Source organism: Oncorhynchus masou, chromosome 23, assembly GCF_036934945.1.
Source record: "Oncorhynchus masou masou isolate Uvic2021 chromosome 23, UVic_Omas_1.1, whole genome shotgun sequence".
NCBI lineage: Eukaryota > Metazoa > Chordata > Actinopteri > Salmoniformes > Salmonidae > Oncorhynchus > Oncorhynchus masou.
Genome location: NC_088234.1, coordinates 23886042 through 23905413, shown reverse-complemented (window position 1 = coordinate 23905413; position 19372 = coordinate 23886042). Strand labels below are relative to the sequence as shown.

The following is a 19372-nucleotide window of genomic DNA, read 5'->3' as shown; positions in this document are numbered from 1 at the left end:
GGAGTTTATTCCATACATAGTGCCCTACTTTTGACTGGTCAAAATAAGTGCCCTATAGGAAATAGGGTGCCATTTGGGATGAAAACGCAGCATCTAACATGGAGGAAGAGTGTATTCAATGTTCAATCTGTGAGAATTCCATTTAAAAAATGTGAATTAATTCATGCTTCATTGATTTGGTTAAATAGCTTTGGGACCATTGAGTGGAGTAGTTTTGAAAGGACGAGTAAGAGTCAAGACTGGAATGGAGACAAAAGTCAAATAAAAATGCACCAACTGATTTGTTTTTCAAGTTAGTTTGTTAATGACCATGACCCAAATGATAGTTCATCTCAGACACTGGCATTTCTACAGAGTACACACTTTTATATTATATTATTTTATTATATCATATAGTTATATTTACACAAACTATTTATCTGTATGTCTCTCTCTTTCTCTTTCTCTCTCTGTTTATTTCTGTGTATCTATGAGTATGAGTGAACAGCAATGATAGGCATAATGAAGTGACCTAACGTACACACCCTAAGAGAGATGAGGACATTGCTGTGTCTGTGGTCGAGGACTGTAATGGGCCCACAACTGCTAATACATAGAAACCCTAACCCAGAAACTGAGTTATGTAATTTCACAAGTGTGCTTCTCTCAATGCTGTTACACAACCCTTGTCGGTGCAGCAGTATGGGCATAAGCCTTTTCTATAACAATGTTCACGTTACATTTGTGCAGAAGTGGATTGAAATACAACATTACAACACAGCAACACCATACACAGTGCAATATGTGTCCATAGCCCCGTGTCTCTCCTCTATTGGGCCGACATAGCGTGATAAACCGAAAAAAGGAACAACAGCTATCATCCGTCAGCCATGTGTTACAGCTGAGATAGTATTAGCTAAAATGGCCGCCGGCAGCAACCCATACTGCAAGTCACACCTGAACCCCACTGATCAGTTGGACTAAGATGTGCCACCATCTTAGAGTAGAGTAGTGTGACAGAAGAGAACCAACAGAAAAGGAATGGTATCTTGCCAAGGTGGATTTGGTCAAACTTTACAATTAGGTACCCTTTACAAAGGCTGTTACCATTGATTTGATCACAAAGATGCTTCACTGGATTGATAAAGATGAAATAAATACAGACACTAACACAAATTAAAATGGATGGTTACAAAACCATTAAACTGTGCAAGTTATATTACCATTCAATCATCTAAGACACAATATACTATTAATACGAGACCCATTTTTAAAGACATACCTGAGCTAATAACACCTCAAAGTGTTTATTAATATGTTATTACACATGAATAAGCATGTAATAACACATGAATAAGTATGTAATAACTCAATAACAACCCATATGGTGTGTGATATTGCATTAAACACTGACTGATGTGTCACATGTACCTAATGTAGCCTTTAATCCATGGGCAGAGCAATCCCTGATTTCCAGGGATGTCTCCCCTCCCTCTTCCAGACTAATTCACATGCCCGATGTGTCGTCCCTCAGTACAGCCCTGCCAACCGCGCATCTGGGGAAAGTGAGAGTTCAGCCAACACTGGCACTGAGGCGAGCCATAGAGTGATAGAGAGAAAGAGAGAGGGAGAGAGAGAGAGAGGAGAGAGGGAGGGAGAGACAGAGAGATGTAGATGGGGAGAGGATGGACAGAGAGAGAGAGAATGGAGAGAGGGTGAGGAGGGAGTGAGGGGGAGAGAGATAGAAAGAGAGATGTCGACTGGGAGAGGATGGACAGAGAGAGAGTGAATGGAGAGAGAGGGAGGGAGGGAGGGAGGGAGGGAGGGAGGGAGGGAGGGAGAGACAGAGAGATGTGGACTGGAAGAGGATGGACAGAGAGAGATAGACAGAGAGAGATGTGGACTGGGAGAGGATGGACAGAGAGAGAGAGAATGGAGAGAGAGGGAGAGAGAGCGAGGTGGGGAAGTGTTATGGGTTTCCCTCAAAGCACCTTTCATCTGCCTTCGTAACACATCGCCCCTGCCTGAGACGCACACACACACACACTCACACACACACTCACACACACACACACACACACACACACACACACACACACACACACACACACACACACACACACACACACACACACACACACACACACACACACACACACACACACACACACACACACACACACACACACACACACACACACACACACACACACAGTATTTGCATACACATACACACATTCCTCCCAAGGCATGCACACAAACTGGCATGCGCACATATGGACACACCATTGGATGACACACATGATACACAAGCTCCAATACGCAAGTTTATATCACACAAACAGGCACATACAGTATTTATAAAGAGTCTTATATTCACAATGCAGACTGACAAAGCTACACCAACTCTGTCATACACACATGCCCGCCTGACGAGCCCGCCGTCTGGTCCACAAAATTACTGCGATGAATGAGTCTCAAACCTGAATTCAACATTTCCTCCATTTTATAAATCCAAAATAGAGGAAAGACAAAAAGCAGGAGGCCAAAGCAGAAAAGGGAATAGTAAACAGGTGCAGAGAGGAACCTCTCTCTCACACACACACACACACACACACACACACACACACACACACACACACACACACACACACACACACACACACACACACACACACACACACACACACACACACACACACACACACACACACACACACACACACACACACACACACACACACGGCTGCACGAAACAAGGGGAAAGGCTCGCGGTGGAGAACAGACAAAAGGAATTAAAAGTGAAACACTAACATGAGCTGACGTGTCCACGGCAGATTACTAATTATGCCTCGACTACCTAAGCCTGTTTCTTCTCACTACAACAGGATAGTACCATAAAGAGGAAGAATATACAGTTGAAGTCGGATGTTTACATACACCTTAGCCAAATACATTTCAACTCAGTTTTTCACAATTCCTGACATTTAATCAGAGTAATGATTCCCTGTCTTAGGTCAGTTAGGATCACCACTTTCTTTTAAGAATGTGAAATGTCAGAATAATAGTAGAGATAATGATTTATTTCAGCTTGTATTACTTTCATCACATTTCCAGTGGGTAAGAAGTTTACATACACTCAATTAGTATTTGTATCATTGCCTTTAAATTGTTAAACTTGGGTCAAACATTTTGGGTAGCCTTCCACCAGCTTCCCACAATAGGTTGGGTGAATTTTGGCCCATTCCACTTGACAGAGCTGGTGTAACTGACCAGGTTTGTAGGCCTCCTTGCTCGCATACGGCTTTTCAGTTCTGCCCACACATTTTCTATGGGATTGAGGTCAGGGCTTTGTGATGGCCACTCCAATACCTTGACTTTGTTGTCCTTTGGAAGTGTGCTTCGGGTCATTGTTCATTTGGAAGACCCATTTGTGACCAAGCTTTAACTTCCTGACTGATGTCTTTAGATGCTGCTCCAATATATCCACATAATTTTCCTTCCACATGATGCCATCTATTTTGTGAAGTGCACCAGTCCCTCCTGCTGCAAAAAAAACCCCCACAACATGATGCTGCCACCCCCGTGCTTCACGGTTGGAATGGTGTTCTTCGGCTTGCAAGTCTCTCCTTTTTTCCTCCAAACATAACAATGGTCATTATGGCCAAACAGTTCTATTTCTGTTTCATCAGACCAGAGGAGATTTCTCCAAAATGTCAATTTCTCTTGGCTGATTTCTTTTGATTTTTCCCTGATGTCAAGCAAAGAGGCACTGAGTTTGAAGGTAGGCTTTGAAATACATCCACAGGTACACCTCCAATTGACTCAAATTATGTCAATTAGACAATCAGAAGCTTCTAAAGCCATGAAATCATTTCTGGAATTTTCCAAGCTGTTAAAAGGCACAGTCAACTTAGTGTATGTAAACTTCTGACCCACTGGAATTGCGATACAGTGAATTATACGTTGTCTGAAAAAAATGCCTTGTGTCATGCACAAAGTAGATGTCCTAACAACTTGTCAAAACTATAGTTTGTTCACAAGAAACTTGTGGAGTGATTGAAAAATGAGTTTTAATGAACCCAATCTAAGTGTATGTAAACTTCTGAATGAATCTGTAAATAGGTTAAGGGAGTTCAATACCTTACTTAGCCTATACAGTTTCCCGACATATATGTTTCTTTTCAGTAAAATGACACAAATGAACATTTTGCAAAGAGTAACATTTTTTATGCTTTTTTGACCACTTTAGGTTCTGTGTGGTTCAGTTGGTAGAGCATGACACTTGCAATGCTTAATTCCCATTGGGGGACCTGTACTTAAAAGTATGAACATGTCTGCACTCACTACTTACTGTACGTCGCTCTGGATAAGAGTGTCTGCTAAAATGTAAAATCATTTATCTTAAGTGAACCTTGATGTAAAGACTTGTTATTCTACGTAATAGAACTTATATGTACAGAACTGTTTCCCTTATCCATCTCGCTGAAGTGTCTTAATATCCTAAAATAAGATATATCTTGGATATCATTTTGAAGAGAGAATTCTGTAAGATCAATAAAAACAAGACTATGGTCTGATATTGAACAGTAAAATGGCAACACTTTTCTGCGGCTAATAACTTTAATTTTCACTAAAGCACCGGTTCTAATGTATACTGTTGAATCTTTCACAGAGGTTCAATGGACTCCTCAGCTCAGTGGGTTAATCACCACAGTAAGGTGTTTGACTTCCGTTCAACATCAGCAAAAAAACAATAATACATGGATTGTCTGACTGACAGAAAGTCATATTTAAAGAGGGTTTTCATGACAAAAACATCAAATTCACCATCCTAAACCAAATAACGCAATATTGCGGTGTAGCAGTAGTCAAAAATGAACTGGCACATACAAAGGCCCAATACTTATGGCCACAGGTTCCCTCAATTTGTGTGAAGTTAATACACACATACACACAAAGAAAAGCACCTTCACACACATGTCATTAAGTGCATCCATGTTATTAATGAAAGGCCTGAAGGCCCATTCCGCAGCCGTGCCAGTCTCTGCGCATTCCCACAATGCATTGCTCAGCTGCTAACAGGGACGATGGGCGAGGGAGACGGCCGCAGCGCCATTTATCACTGTCAGACGCGGCTGAGCGCAAGTTCTTATTGGCTGGGCAGAACTCAGCGACTGCTAAAGCGGCATGCTGATCTCTTGCACAATGACAATTAAACAGAATTGAAAAAAGAGCAGTGGGCTTTCTCTCTATTTTTCTGTTTCTTTCTCTCTCTCTCTACCCTCTAAGATTTCCATTATGCCTGTGCCAGCACAAATGCAGTCCACAGACAATTCAAGTGAGGAAATACATGCAGCTACTGTAAAATGTCACAATATGCCTCTATTGTAAAAAAGAAAAAATAACATAACTGCTGTGATATGATGGCGGTTGAAAATGTGTCCAACCAACATGCTATAGTGGGACTTTCACTGGAGCACAGCATGCGATGTCAAACACACACACACGCGCACACACACACACACACACACACACACACACACACACACACACACACACACACACACACACACACACACACACACACACACACACACACACACACACACACACACAGCCCCCTGCCACACACCCTCACTCATTCACACCACCACTACTCACTCACTCCCTCACTCACTCCCTCACTCACTCACTCACTCACTCACTCACTCACTCACTCACTCACTCACTCACTCACTCACTCACTCACTCACTCACACCTTTTTTGTCTGTCTCTAAGAGTCCTTCTAATGAATTTAATATCAACCAAAGGTTGATATTTCTGACCGAATCAGTGTAACTTATGGACCATCATGATGTGTATCCACAAATTGCATCTGAGATCACTTCTACACAAACGTGACAAAACACAAAAGCCTACCTTTCAGCACCCAAGCAACTGTCCCAATGATTCAAGAGCTGCAAGACATAAGACAAGACACATTCGATTACAAATAATTCAACCTCTATTGTTCAAATATGAAACATGGTTAGGTGGAATGAAATGTCTCATGACTCAATGTATACATGGGAACTTACACGACTTCTCAATCAAAACCAACAAAACACATTGTGAATCGTACTGAACCTCAGCAGTGAGAATTGAGTTCCAACTAAATCCAACACTTGTGTTCATTGCTTTGTACAGTGTAAAGGGCAAATCATTTATTATGAGCAGATTACATTTGGCAGGCATATGTGTCTGCACTTACGCCTCCTAATTCCGCCATGCTAAAAACTTCCCACGGCAATATTAAATCACTGCTCCGATGTGGATTATCTCCCATCTATTTCACTGGGAAAAAAAGTTTATTGAGCAAGGCAGAGTGGGGGACTTACGGGGGGAGGCACCGAGATGCTTTAATTTTAGCGGCTGCTTAATTAAAATCAAAAGGTCAGAGATTGTGGCTCGGGAGCATTGCGAGATTGTGTGCATATACTGGTACTCAAGGTCTCCTAGATTAATCTGCGGTTCACTTGCGGTCAGAGAAACAAATTTGTTGTACTTCTGATGAACAGGATATTTGTACGATGCGTTCCCCCTTTCTTTTCAGTAGAGATAAAGTAGGGGTTTTGCATCGTTGCCAACGTCATAGATTTTGTCTGGAGCATATGATTGCAGAGTTAATGAAGGCTAAAAGTACTATGAATGGCTACTGTCAAAGTGCCGAGGGTTGGAATTGATGACGTTGAGGATAAATGGTCATTTAATACGTAACACTACTGCATATACACATCCGCTGTATTGGGGACATGCTTGAAGGAATCGGGGCTTGGTATTAAATTATAAAAATAATAATAATATCAGTTGACACATTATTTCAGCCGGTCAATGGGGGTTTCGCTTTTAAAAATGAGGCAATGGAATGCTGTCAGATCATTTCAGTGCAATACACCTTATTCTTGCAACATCAAAGGCCCAATAGTTCTCGTAATCAGTCAAGGATTCTCAAGAAATACCAGGACAAAAAAAAACATCACATCTTCAAAAGAAACCATAGATATAATCAATGTTTCAGTGAGTGATTGACAATACACTTAAATATTGATGCATATGCATACATACATTTATACAAATTGCTTCTTGGAAATCAATCAAGCCAAAATGCTACTTTTTGCTTGAAAATGCTTGAAAGATCCTTTTCGAAACAACCCAACCATCTGCTCTACTGTCGACAATAGATGCTCTCTAATTTGACTGATGACTCGCTGCAGTCTGAGGAAGGTCAGTAAGCATTCGCCAGTGGAGGCACTGTACATACAGTGGCACCAGTTGGATTGCAGAAACAGGGAGGTGATAGGATAGGGGAGGGGTTGGAGGAAATGGCTTGACTGAATCAACAGGTTTGATCAATTCTTCAAAAACAGATCCTATCTCTGGGACTGGTGGCGCCATGACAACAAGGAATGTCGCTCAAGATTAATTGTAGCACCCCTGTGATCAGCAGGCAGTGAGAGGGCCAACCATCGGGTCCTGACTCCGTCTATGATTTATAACTAATAATTGGGCATGAATGGGGCCTCCAAGGCACTATCAGGACCCCGCAGGGTGCCTGCTTTGAGACACAAATAGGGTTGAAATAAATCTGTTTCCTGTGTGCTGATATGCTACGGGGGTGTGCACGGCAGAGGCGGCGACACAGCAAAAATCAATCTTCAATTTCACGAGCCCCACAAAACGGAGTCTGGCAGCTGTGAGAGAGGTATCTTCCCTTGAAATAGACCTGTGCCAGCAGGGGCATCATGCACCCCAAAATATCTGAGGGGGCACACAGTACGTGAGGATGGTTGGAGGGTGGTCATATATTTCATAACATATTTTTTGCTTCAGTAGGTGCCCAACATAACAACATGTGGTGGTGTGTTAGAGGTCTGTAAAGCCTGTCTGCATTCCTGATTTATTTAACTGTTAGGTTACCTGTGTAATATTGACACAAACTCAGAAACCCTTGTTTTGCGAACATAGTCCTGCTTTATCAATTGCTGTGCTGATAAATGGGCAGTTCACTACCTCTGTCAAATGAATATGTAGCTTAAAGTTGTGTGTATTGGTATTTATTTTGGTAATAAATATTGTGAAGTTACAATACCACACATTTACAATAGGCCTACAGTATATCTAAAAAATATTAACACCCTATCTCTATATATACAGTTGAAGTCGGAAGTTTACATACACCTTAGCAAAATAATTTCAACTCAGTTATTCACAATTCCTGACATTTAATCCTAGTAAAAAGTTGCTGTCTTAGATCAGGTAGGATCACCACATTATTTTAAGAATGTGAAATGTCAGAGTAATAGCAGAGAGAATGGTTTATTTCAGCTTTTATTTCTTTCATCACATTCCCAGTGGGTAAGACGTTTACATACACTCAATTAGTATTTGGTAGCATTGCCTATAAATTGTTTAACTTGGGTCTTGGCTGATTTTGTCAAACAGAGAGGCGTTGACCTTGAAGGTAGGCCATGAAATACATCCACAGGTACACCTCCAATTGACTCAAATGATGTCAATTAGCCAAATCAGAAGCTTCGATAGCCATGAAATCATTTCTGGAATTTTCCAAGCTATTTAAAGGCACAGTCAACTCAGTGTATGTACACCCCTAACCACTGGAATTGTGATACAGCAAATTATTAGTGAAATAATCTGTCTGTCAACAATTGTTGGAAAGAAATTACTTGTGTCATGCACAAAGTAGATGTCCTAACCGACTTGCCAAAACTATAGTTTGTTTACAAAACATTTGTGGAGTGGTTGAAAAATTAGTTTTAATGACTCCAACCTAAGTGCATGTAAACTTTCGACTTCAACTGTATACACACATACATTGTTTTAATAGCAGGACACTGTAAAGTCCATAATTTCTCTGTGGAGTATGTATTAGGCTGTTTGAGAATGATTGAACCCTAAGCAAACTGCATGCACATTGTTTGAAGTATAATAGCCATAGCTACTGTAGTAGGTCAAAGCTGTGTACTGGCAATACTTGGTAGAGCATGGGTGGAGTAGGTATTGTGGTGCTCATGTGGATTATCTTTCTTTTTCGGCTTCAGACCAATCCCTACTTCTCACATAGTTTTTAGTTTACATGTTTTTATACCGGAATGTAATTCTACAAAATTATATAACATTTCCACATGCAAAACTTGTCTTTCGAAAATGTAACATGCACTCAAAAAAATGTATGTGTTTTGTCTCACATAATTTGTTGCCCATGGCCCGGTTTCCCAAAAGCATCTTAAGGCTAAGTTAATCTTTGAACCTTCACAGGCACATTGTTAAATCTCCAAGCTGTTTCCCAAAACCATAGTTTCTAAAGTTGCACTTAAAAAAACATTCATTATTTATCTACTGGCTCAAATGTACTTGCAGAACAGCTAACATAAACATCTTCTGAAAACATTCTATTTGTCTCTCTGTGACCAATGACCACAATACACAGCCAGTGTCTTTGAAATTGTTATAAACAAGCAAAGGGTAAAAAGATGCCAGTTCCTGTAAGTGACTTTCAAAGTACTGAATATGTTGGCTGAGTGAGCATTTGGAAAGAAATCCCCTCCAAAATATGTGGGAACTCCCCCAGACCCCCTCCAGTTTTTAACTCGTTGATGGCCACTTCCCACTAATGGTACCTACACCAACATCTTCTGGACGTCTTTTTTTGGTCCTGGCCTGGACCGGCCGTCTTCGTAGCAGGTTAGAAGAACATTTTTGCTATCCATTTTCCTTACATTAACTTAATTATCCTAACCTGATATGTTAATTCTCATAACCTGCTGCAAAAAAAGTCCTAGCTGTATCGAAGTGGTGTGTTTTTAGGGAATTTAGTCCACGGATGTTGATTTTTGTCTGCTTCAGACCAATTCTGAACCATTCATAGACGTCTATGTTCGGTTCAGATTTGGTCTGATTCACACGGGCCTTGATTTAGCCCAAACTTAGACAGCCATGTTTGGTTTAGATTTGGTCTGGTCCCCGTTCCATGTAATTGATTTATTCCAGAGCTAGAACACCTGATTCAACTTGTCAACTCATCTTCAAGGTCTTGAATCTCACCTACAGTGGGGCAGAAAAGTATTTAGTCAGACACCAATTGTGCAAGTTCTCACACTTAAAAAGATGAGAGAGGCCTGTAATTTTCATCATAGGTACACTTTAACTATGACAGACAAAATGAGAAAGAAAATCCAGAAAATCACATTGTAGGATTTTTAATGAATTTATTTGCAAATTATGGTGGAAAATAAGTATTTGGTCAATAACAAAAGTTTCTCAAACTTTGTTATATACCCTTTGTTGGTAATGACAGAGGTCAAACGTTTTCTGTAAGTCTTCACAAGGTTTTCACACACTGTTGCTGGTATTTTGGCCCATTCCTCCATGCAAATCTCCTCTAGAGCAGTGATGTTTTGGGGCTGTTTTTGGGCAACACAGACTTTTTACTCCATCAAAATATTTTTATGGGGTTGAGATCTGGAGACTGGCTATGCCACTCCAGGACCTTGAAATGCTTCCTATGAAGCCACTCCTTCGTTGCCCGGGCAGTGTGTTTGGGATCATTGTCATGCTTAAAGACCCAGCCACATTTCATCTTCAATGCCCTTGCTGATGGAAGGAGGTTTTCCCTCAAAATCTTACGATACATGGCCCCATTCATTCTTTCCTTTACACGGATCAGTCGTCCTGGTCCCTTTGCAGAAAAACAGCCCCAAAGCATGATGTTTCCACCCCCATGCTTCACAGTAGGTATGGTGTTTTTTGGATGCAACTCAGCATTCTTTGTCCTCCAAACACGACGAGTTGAGTTTTTACCCAAAAGTTCTATTTTGGTTTCATCTGACCATATGACATTCTCACAATCTTCTTCTGGATCATCCAAATGCTCTCTAGCAAACGTCAGATGTGCCTGGACATGTATTTGCTTAAGCAGGGGGACACGTCTGGCACTGCAGGATTTGAGTCCCTGGCGGCGTAGTGTGTTACTGATGGTAGGCTTTTTTACTTTGGTCCCAGCTCTCTGCAGGTCATTCACTAGGTCTCCCCGTGTGGTTCTGGGATTTTTGCTTGCCGTTCTTCTGATCATTTTGACCCCACGGGGTGAGATCTTGCATGGATCCCCAGATCGAGGGAGATTATAACAAAGGGGTTGAATACTTATTGACTCAAGACATTTCGTCTTTTCATTTTTAATTCATTTGTAAACATTTTGAAAAAAAAACATACTGTAATTCCACTTTAATATTATTGGGTATTGACTGTAGGCCAGTGACAACAATCTCAATTTAATCAATTTGAAAATCAGGCTGTAATACAACAAAATGTGGAAAAAGTCATGGGGTGTAAATACTTTCTGAAGGCACTGTAGTTATGAGGTTGGTAGATTGGGAACCTATCTGGGCTAAAGCCAACTTCATACAATTGTTAGGTGGCTGGTAGTATTACAGAGAAATCTGAGTTTGCACATGCCCCTGCGCCCCCTATGGGCATGACGCCTCTGTGTTCCAGTCTGACATTACTCTCATCCACTGTCACAAAATGTTTCCTTTCTGCTACAGAACGGCTATCAGTTTTCACCATATGCAACACCACTACTGAATATCATTGAGTAAAACCCCTCCAGGATCATACTAGAGCAACAAGTCGACTGAATTTGCTACAATGGCTGTCCAAATAAAATAACACAATGTATTTCAGAATATATGGTTGACTGACTTAATTTAATGATGCATGGCACACTGTTTAATTCAACAGTGTCAGAAATGTAGTTCAATGTGATTTAAATTCCAGACAGATCAGGGTTGAAATTATAGTGTGACCTGGTATTGACACAATCTTTATTTAACCCTTATTTTACCAGGTAAGTTGACTGAACACATTCTCATTTACAGCAACGACCTGGGGAATAGTTACATGGGGAAAGGAGGGGGGATGAATGAGCCAATTGGAAGCTGGGGATGATAAGGGGGCCATGATGGTATGAGGGGGCCATGATGGTATGAGGAGGCCATGATGGTATGAGGGGGCCATGATGGTATGAGGGGGCCATGATGGTATGAGGAGGCCATGATGGTATGAGGAGGCCATGATGGTATGAGGGTGCCATGATGGTATGAGGGGGCCATGATGGTATGAGGGGGCCATGATGGTATGAGGAGGCCATGATGGTATGAGGGGGCCATGATGGTATGAGGGGGCCATGATGGTATGAGGGGGCCATGATGGTATGAGGGGGCCATGATGGTATGAGGGGGCCATGATGGTATGAGGGGGCCATGATGGTATGAGGAGGCCATGATGGTATGAGGGGGCCATGATGGTATGAGGGGGCCATGATGGTATGAGGGGGCCATGATGGTATGAGTGCCAGATTGGGAATTTAACTGGAACACCAGGCTCAACACTCCTACTCCTATGGGATCTTCTCGTGACCGCAGAGAGTCAGGACATCCATTGAATGACCCACCTGAAAGATGGCACCCTACACAGGGCAATGCCCTGGGGCATTGTGATTTTTTACATTTCAGACGAGAGGAAAGAGAGCCTCCTACTGGCCCTCCAACACTATCTCCAGCAGGATCTGGTCTCCCATCCAGGGACCGACTAGGACCAACCAGGACCGACCCTGCTCTGCTTCTGTGACAAGCCAGCAGTGTGGTATGCTTAACAGTACCAAACTGAAAGGGATATATTGTTTTGAGTAGCCCACCATTGCACATTGTACCAAATGGTAGGTTGGGCCTCACTGTATAAGCACAGAAAGATACATGTGTATGTGTATCTTTTGGGTAAACTCCATCTTTACCGCTGTAGTCTGGTCTCCTTCACCACCATCAGTTACCATACCCGGTCTGCTAGGTGGATGCTACTTAAAGTCCCCAGGACATTCGCAGTATTAGGCAAGACTGCCTTCTCTTCTTGTGCACCATACGCATGGAATAATCTACAGTCCATGCTTCATCAAGATATGTTAGTGCCACTGAATAAATGTAAACTATTGATGGGAGACTCTGTTACAGAGGAGTGTAAATGCCTTTTTTAGGCTGGATCATGTTGTTGTATTGTATTGTTGTATGTTTCAATTATGTAATGTATTGATTATTGCTGCCTTCTTAGCCAGGTCTCCTTGAAAAAAAGACTCTGGGTCTCAATGGGCTTTTCTTGGTTAATTAAAGGTTAAATAAAAAAATAATGTATAAACACCTCACTACCTAAAACTGAAAAATAACAAAACAGGATCCAGAAGGTCACATTGGAAGCAACACATTAAACAGAATCACAAAACCAGGTTAGCCTAATGTCTTAAATAAACACAATACCAATCCAGCTGCGGCTTGACGGCACCCCGCAGATCCTAGTTTGTCTTTAATATCTACATATAATGAAAGTAGCACATGTATCGACCAGGGAAATAAACACTTGACGACCTCCTTAAAAATCCCATCTGTTGCACAGCAGCACCACCAAAGGCAGAACAAGAGAGAGAGAGAGAGGGAGAGGGAGGGTGAGAGAGGGAGCGCGAGAGAGAGAGAGAGAGAGAGAGAGAGAGAGAGAGAGAGAATTAAAACCGGTGAAGCTTAAACTAAGACAATAGTACTCTTTGTTTCTTCAAAAATAGGCAAAACATGGTGTAAATGCCTTAAAATGTAACTCCGTTCCAACGATCATCGTCTGCGTGGGACGGTTTCAGCAAAGCTTATTTGACGACTCCAAGCAGTGCTTATCAGCTATTGTAATTAATAACAATGACACAATTTGATGACACAAAGACTGCATGTAACTGCTGGGAGAAGGAGAATGGTCCACAAGTCTGACACTACCATTTGTATTTCTGACAACTGCTCAGCGTGCAGAGAGTGATATTGTTAACTGTATGTAAACAAACTGGGGAAATATGAAATCATGAAACCGCTGAACAGCGATGATGATAATTTATTTATTTATTCCCCACATTAAAGTCAACTCCTCTCCCACCACACCCAACTAACTCTTTCGGTTTCTCAATGGTTTCTGGGTTTTTCCTCCTTACCAATAATTCCGATTTCGAGACAAACCACAGACCTTGGGTTCAGGGTCAGTGTCCTTCGGTGGGAGATCATGCCACCCTTCTACCTCCTCCTCTTTCCTTCCCCTCTATCCCTCTATCCCTCATCTCCTCTCTTTCTCTCTCTCTCTCTCTCTCTCTCTCTCTCGATCTTTTGAAAACTCCTCCGGCCGTGCCCTCCTGACAATCACCCATCAACCCGGGTGCAATTTAAAAAGCCTTCAACAGCTGCCATTCCACAGGGCTGGCTATCATTCCAGCTGCCAGAGAGCCAGACAGGGAGTCTGCTCAAGCCAAGAAAACTTTGAAAGGCATGTTGGTTTCCCTCCTGTTGAAAATGGACTGAAGGTGAACAACTATTTTCCCCATGCAGACTCAGTCAAAGATATAGATTTTTGTAACTCAAAGAGAAAATGAAAATGCTTTTGTAATTAGTGATACATGACAACTCCGCACATGTTGTGCTTTCAGGTTTACAGAATGGCGATTCTGTGAATGTTTTAAGCCTTGATAATTCTTCATTCATGTGGTTTATTTGTCTATTATTTCAATGACAACCTATTCATGTAGCATCCAAGCAACTGAGAAAAGTGTATTTGAGAGAGGATAAAATCAGCTCATGCCAGTAGTGAAGACAAAATGCATGATGAAATGGATACAGGTACTGATGTAATCCTTTGCAAATGCTTTCAAAACAAGGGAAATGCCTCCTGCCCTTTCAGTGCACTCCAACCAAAGATGCATGTATCTTGTTCATTTCCTTTCCTGGGATTTGCTGTTTGCCTCATGCTGATTTGGCCTGCTCTGCCAGTGTGTGTGTGCGTGTGATAGAGAGAGAGAGAGAGAGAGAGAGAGAGAGGGCAAGATAGATAAAGAGTGAGAGAAAAATAGAGAATGAGAGAGAGTGAGATAAAGGGTGAGAGAAAGACAGAGAGAGAGAGAGTGAGAGAAAAAAAAAGTGTTAGTGTGTCCGAGAAAATTAGATGTTTGTGTTTGAGAGAGGGTGTGTGTGTCTACAAATGTCGCAGCAAAACAGCTCAGGATCCAGGCTGGGCTGCCTGCTGCTGTGCAGTTTGCCACTCCATATGTCTTTGTCGAAAATATCCGGGGCAAATGAGAAATCTCTCCAACTGGTATTTTCCCCAGTGTCCCTTATTGAAGGCAACAAAACAGATTGATGCCTGCCAGATCTGCTACATTGTGAAATGAAACAACTGGCCACCAGCGCTGTTTTCAGGATGGACCATCTGGTCTCCGGTGTCCAATCCACATGTTTTCAAAATAATAAAATATCCGTGGACATTTTTCACCCGCATTGAACGGCAAATCAGGATAGAGGGTGTAAAAACTTGGCTGAGGTTACTATTGTAACACTTTAAAAAGTGGGAAAGTGTTTCAAACATTTCTGGAGGCTACATTGGTCTAGACTTGTGTTTGGTGGTTCGAGTGCATCGACAGGTGAAGTTAGTGGGGTACTTCCCTGGTAATGAGGATTCACAGACGGAGCTAGTCTTTGGGAGCTATACCAGTCTCTGGTATAGCTCCCAACTTGTAATATACATGATGCCGTTGTCATGTTGTGATAAAGGTGTCATGGCATTTTTGTTATTTTCCCTCTGATTCAAACACAGGTTGATGTCCTTAGCATTCTGTGAAAATCTGACATAATATTTCTATGGTAATAGTTAATTATCTCAAAACACTGGCACTAAGAGGGATGTTTCTTCCCATGGAATCCATTTAGGAGCATGGATTGTAAGTTTACATAATTGCTCTACTGTCCATGCACTGGCAATAGATAGAGGAGACACGCTGTCTTCGGCTGCTGTTCCTGGACCTGTCACAACCATTGTGTTGCGTTGCCTCCTACTATATGCAAACGGTTTTAGCCCATTGTGTTGTCACCCCTTTGTATAAGGTCTTGCAACAGTTTTGTTGATAGCCACATAGGACCGAATAGACAGCAGATCCAGTTGGCTTGATGTCACAGCTTCCCACCTGGGATAACACTTACTTTGCATAGACTGGAGGAGGAATGATTGGGTCTATCAACATGATGGGGATTCAAGCTCCAGTGATTAAATTGCCTGGAGGGTTCTGGCATTGGGGACAGATCCCATTGAGCTAGGGAAGTTAATGGTTGTTAAGTATTTTGTCTAGAACGGAATCACAGCTACTGTTCATAGATTAGACCCATCCCCACTTGTTGTAATCCCCCCAGATAAATTGTTCCAGAAGGTACATAAGGACCTCATTAACCATTTATAACCCATGCAGTCCACATTCATAAGCAGTACATAAGCATTTCATTTTGTCAACATCTATAATACATAATGGATAAAATGGCCACCTCTCAGGAATTTTGGCCCCGTGGAAGAGCCATTTAATTGTACACTAGATCCGTGATTAAAGTTCTAGCCATGGCGTCCAAGGTGCTCATTCAAAGCACTCTGGGTAGTTTCTGAAAACAGGATATCAGAGCACCTGCTGTACCATGTTGCAATGAGAAAAACAGTAAATCACCAGCCCATGCTTTCTCTTTTTTGGGCTTTTTTCCCACATTTGTTTCCCAGGTGTGTCGACTATGTTGGAGAAAGCAAACTCACTCAACTGGAAATTATATATACTGAAAAGCACTGGTTCAGAAATTCTGACAAGATTGTGTCTGTATAGTCGCCTGAAGGGAGTAGTTCCCCTCTTCTGTTGAATAACTTATTCTTTGAGTCATGGGGGTCGTGCTCCCCATCTTGGCATGAGAACTTCCTTTCACTGTGTTCTCTTTCCAGCAGAATACCGTAAGGTGCTTTTACCCCCTTGTAGAATCTCTTTTACTGGTAGGAGAAATGGAAGACAGGCGATCTGTAAATGGATGGAATGAACTTCCTTTGCCCCGTTGTAATAGTGAAGCATGATTAGCGACAGGCTCATGATTAGCGACAGGTATTGATTATGGTGGAAGGTAGAAAAAGCTAAAAGCTTATCACATGACTACAGTTCTGGGTCAGAGCTCAGCCACAGTCTGGCAACAGTCTCTCTGCCTTGTGACTGAGTGACACATCATTTTCACAGTACCTACCCACACCACCCCATCACCCCCCCCCCCCCCCCCACCCATCTCCCTCCACAATCTGTTTTCTGCCTGGCTAAGCTTATGAAGCTGCATATATGCTGTCTGATTCCTGCCATCATCCCATGAAAGTCCAAAGCAATGAAAACAGATGTTGTGATTCTATTGGAAAGACAGCAGCCACCACATTTCACACATCAATGTACGTACAATCTGTTTTGATTATAACGTATGCAATTCTTATCCAACTAGCTGCTATATCTTTCTAATAAAGATAGGTGTTGTCTCACAACTATATTCTAAACTCAATCCAGCCAAGAGGTTATCCATATTTTGATTAAATTAATTCCAAAGTTACACATGCAGCATAAACCAAAATAATGTTTCCGTTGAAGAAATTTTATTAGCCAGCAAATAACCTTTTTGTCTCCTTCACTTTTGGTTTCAGCCTTCCTCATTCGTAAAAATAACTGCATAAGAAACAAAGGCTAATTAAAATGCAGCACGGAAATAAGCAAGTGGTTTAACGTGGCAACAAATCAGAGCTAACGAGCCAAATCTCCTCTCATTTCAAACAAGGAAGGAATCACTTCAGCTCAGGCCATGTGTCATTTCGACCTTATTGCAGATGATGTGAATGCAATAATATACATCTTTATTTTGCCCATACTACACATCTCTACATGTCATGTTTATTTGATTCAGTTCGGTTCGGTATGCATTACTTCATGTTCTGAAGTTACATTTATCTTTTACCTTAGACCTTGGTCTTCATGGTCAGGCTGCTTGGAAGATGGTTCCAAGAGAACCAGTCTTGTTATAGTTTCCAAACTACATCTTGGAAATCTCTACAACAACAAAAATATAATAGTGCTGTCTGACCTTGGTGTCTGCCCATAGTCCTCAGAGGGCTACGCAATGTTCACTGTGGGATTAGGAGTACAAGTACTCTATGTATGTCAAATCAGCATGGTGTTGGTTGATATGGTATCAGAATGGTGTTGGTTTGTATGGTATCAGAATGGTGTTGGTTGATATGGTATCAGCATGGTGTTGGTTGATATTGTATCAGAATGGTGTTGGTTTGTATGGTATCAGAATGGTGTTGGTTGATATGGTATCAGAATGGTGTTGGTTTGTATGGTATCAGAATGGTGTTGATTGATGTGGTATCAGAATGGTGTTGGTTTGTATGGTATCAGAATGGTGTTGGTTTGTATGGTATCAGCATGGTGTTGGTTGATATGGTATCAGAATGGTGTTGGTTTGTATGGTATCAGAATGGTGTTGGTTGACATGGTATCAGAATGGTGTTGGTTTGTATGGTATCAGCATGGTGTTGGTTGATATGATATCAGAATGGTGTTGGTTTGTATGGTATCAGAATGGTGTTGGTTGATATGGTATCAGACTGGTGTTGGTTTGTATGGTATCAGCATGGTGTTGGTTGATATGGTATCCGAATGGTGTTGGTTGATATGCTGTCATAATGGTGTTGCTTTGTATGGTATCACTATGGTGTTGGTTGATATGCTATCAGAATGGTGTTGGTTGATATGCTATCAGAATGGTGTTGTTTGATATGCTACCAGAATGGTGTTGGTTGGTATGGTATCAGCATGGTGTTGGTTGATATGGTATCAGAATGGTGTTGGTTTGTATGGTATCAGCATGGTTGATATGGTATCATAATGATGTTGGTTGATCTGCTATCAGAATGGTGTTGGTTTGTATGGTATCAGCATGGTGTTGGTCGATATGGTATCAGAATGGTGTTGGTTGATATGCTATCAGAATGGTGTTGGTTTGTATGGTATTAGGGTTGATATGCTTTCAGAATGGTGTTGGTTTGTATGGTATCACTATGGTGTTGGTTGATATGGTATCAGTATGGTGTTGGTTGATATGGTATCAGCATGGTGTTGTTTGGTATGGTATCAGTCTGGTGTTGGTTGATATGGTATCAGCATGGTGTTGTTTGGTATGGTATCAGCATGGTGTTGTTTGGTATGGTATCAGTATGGTGTTGGTTGATATGGTATCAGTATTGTGTTGGTTTGTATGGTATCACTATGGTGTTGTTTGGTATGGTATCAGTATGGTGTTGGTTGATATGGTATCAGCATGGTGTTGTTTGGTATGGTATCAGCATGGTGTTGTTTGGTATGGTATCAGTATGGTGTTGGTTGATATGGTATCAGTATGGTGTTGGTTGGTATGGTATTAGTACGGTGTT

General features: G+C 41.6%; 1 protein-coding gene across 1 annotated transcript in view; it reads right to left on the bottom strand.

The window, feature by feature from the left end:
* Window positions 1-19372, bottom strand: part of LOC135510606 (receptor-type tyrosine-protein phosphatase delta-like) — a 383074-nt gene that overhangs the window by 251224 nt on the left and 112478 nt on the right. Inside the window, exon 5 of the mRNA XM_064931651.1 lies at window positions 5903-5940. The gene's annotated coding sequence lies outside the window, so the exon portion shown is untranslated. The remainder of the gene's footprint in view (window positions 1-5902; window positions 5941-19372) is intronic.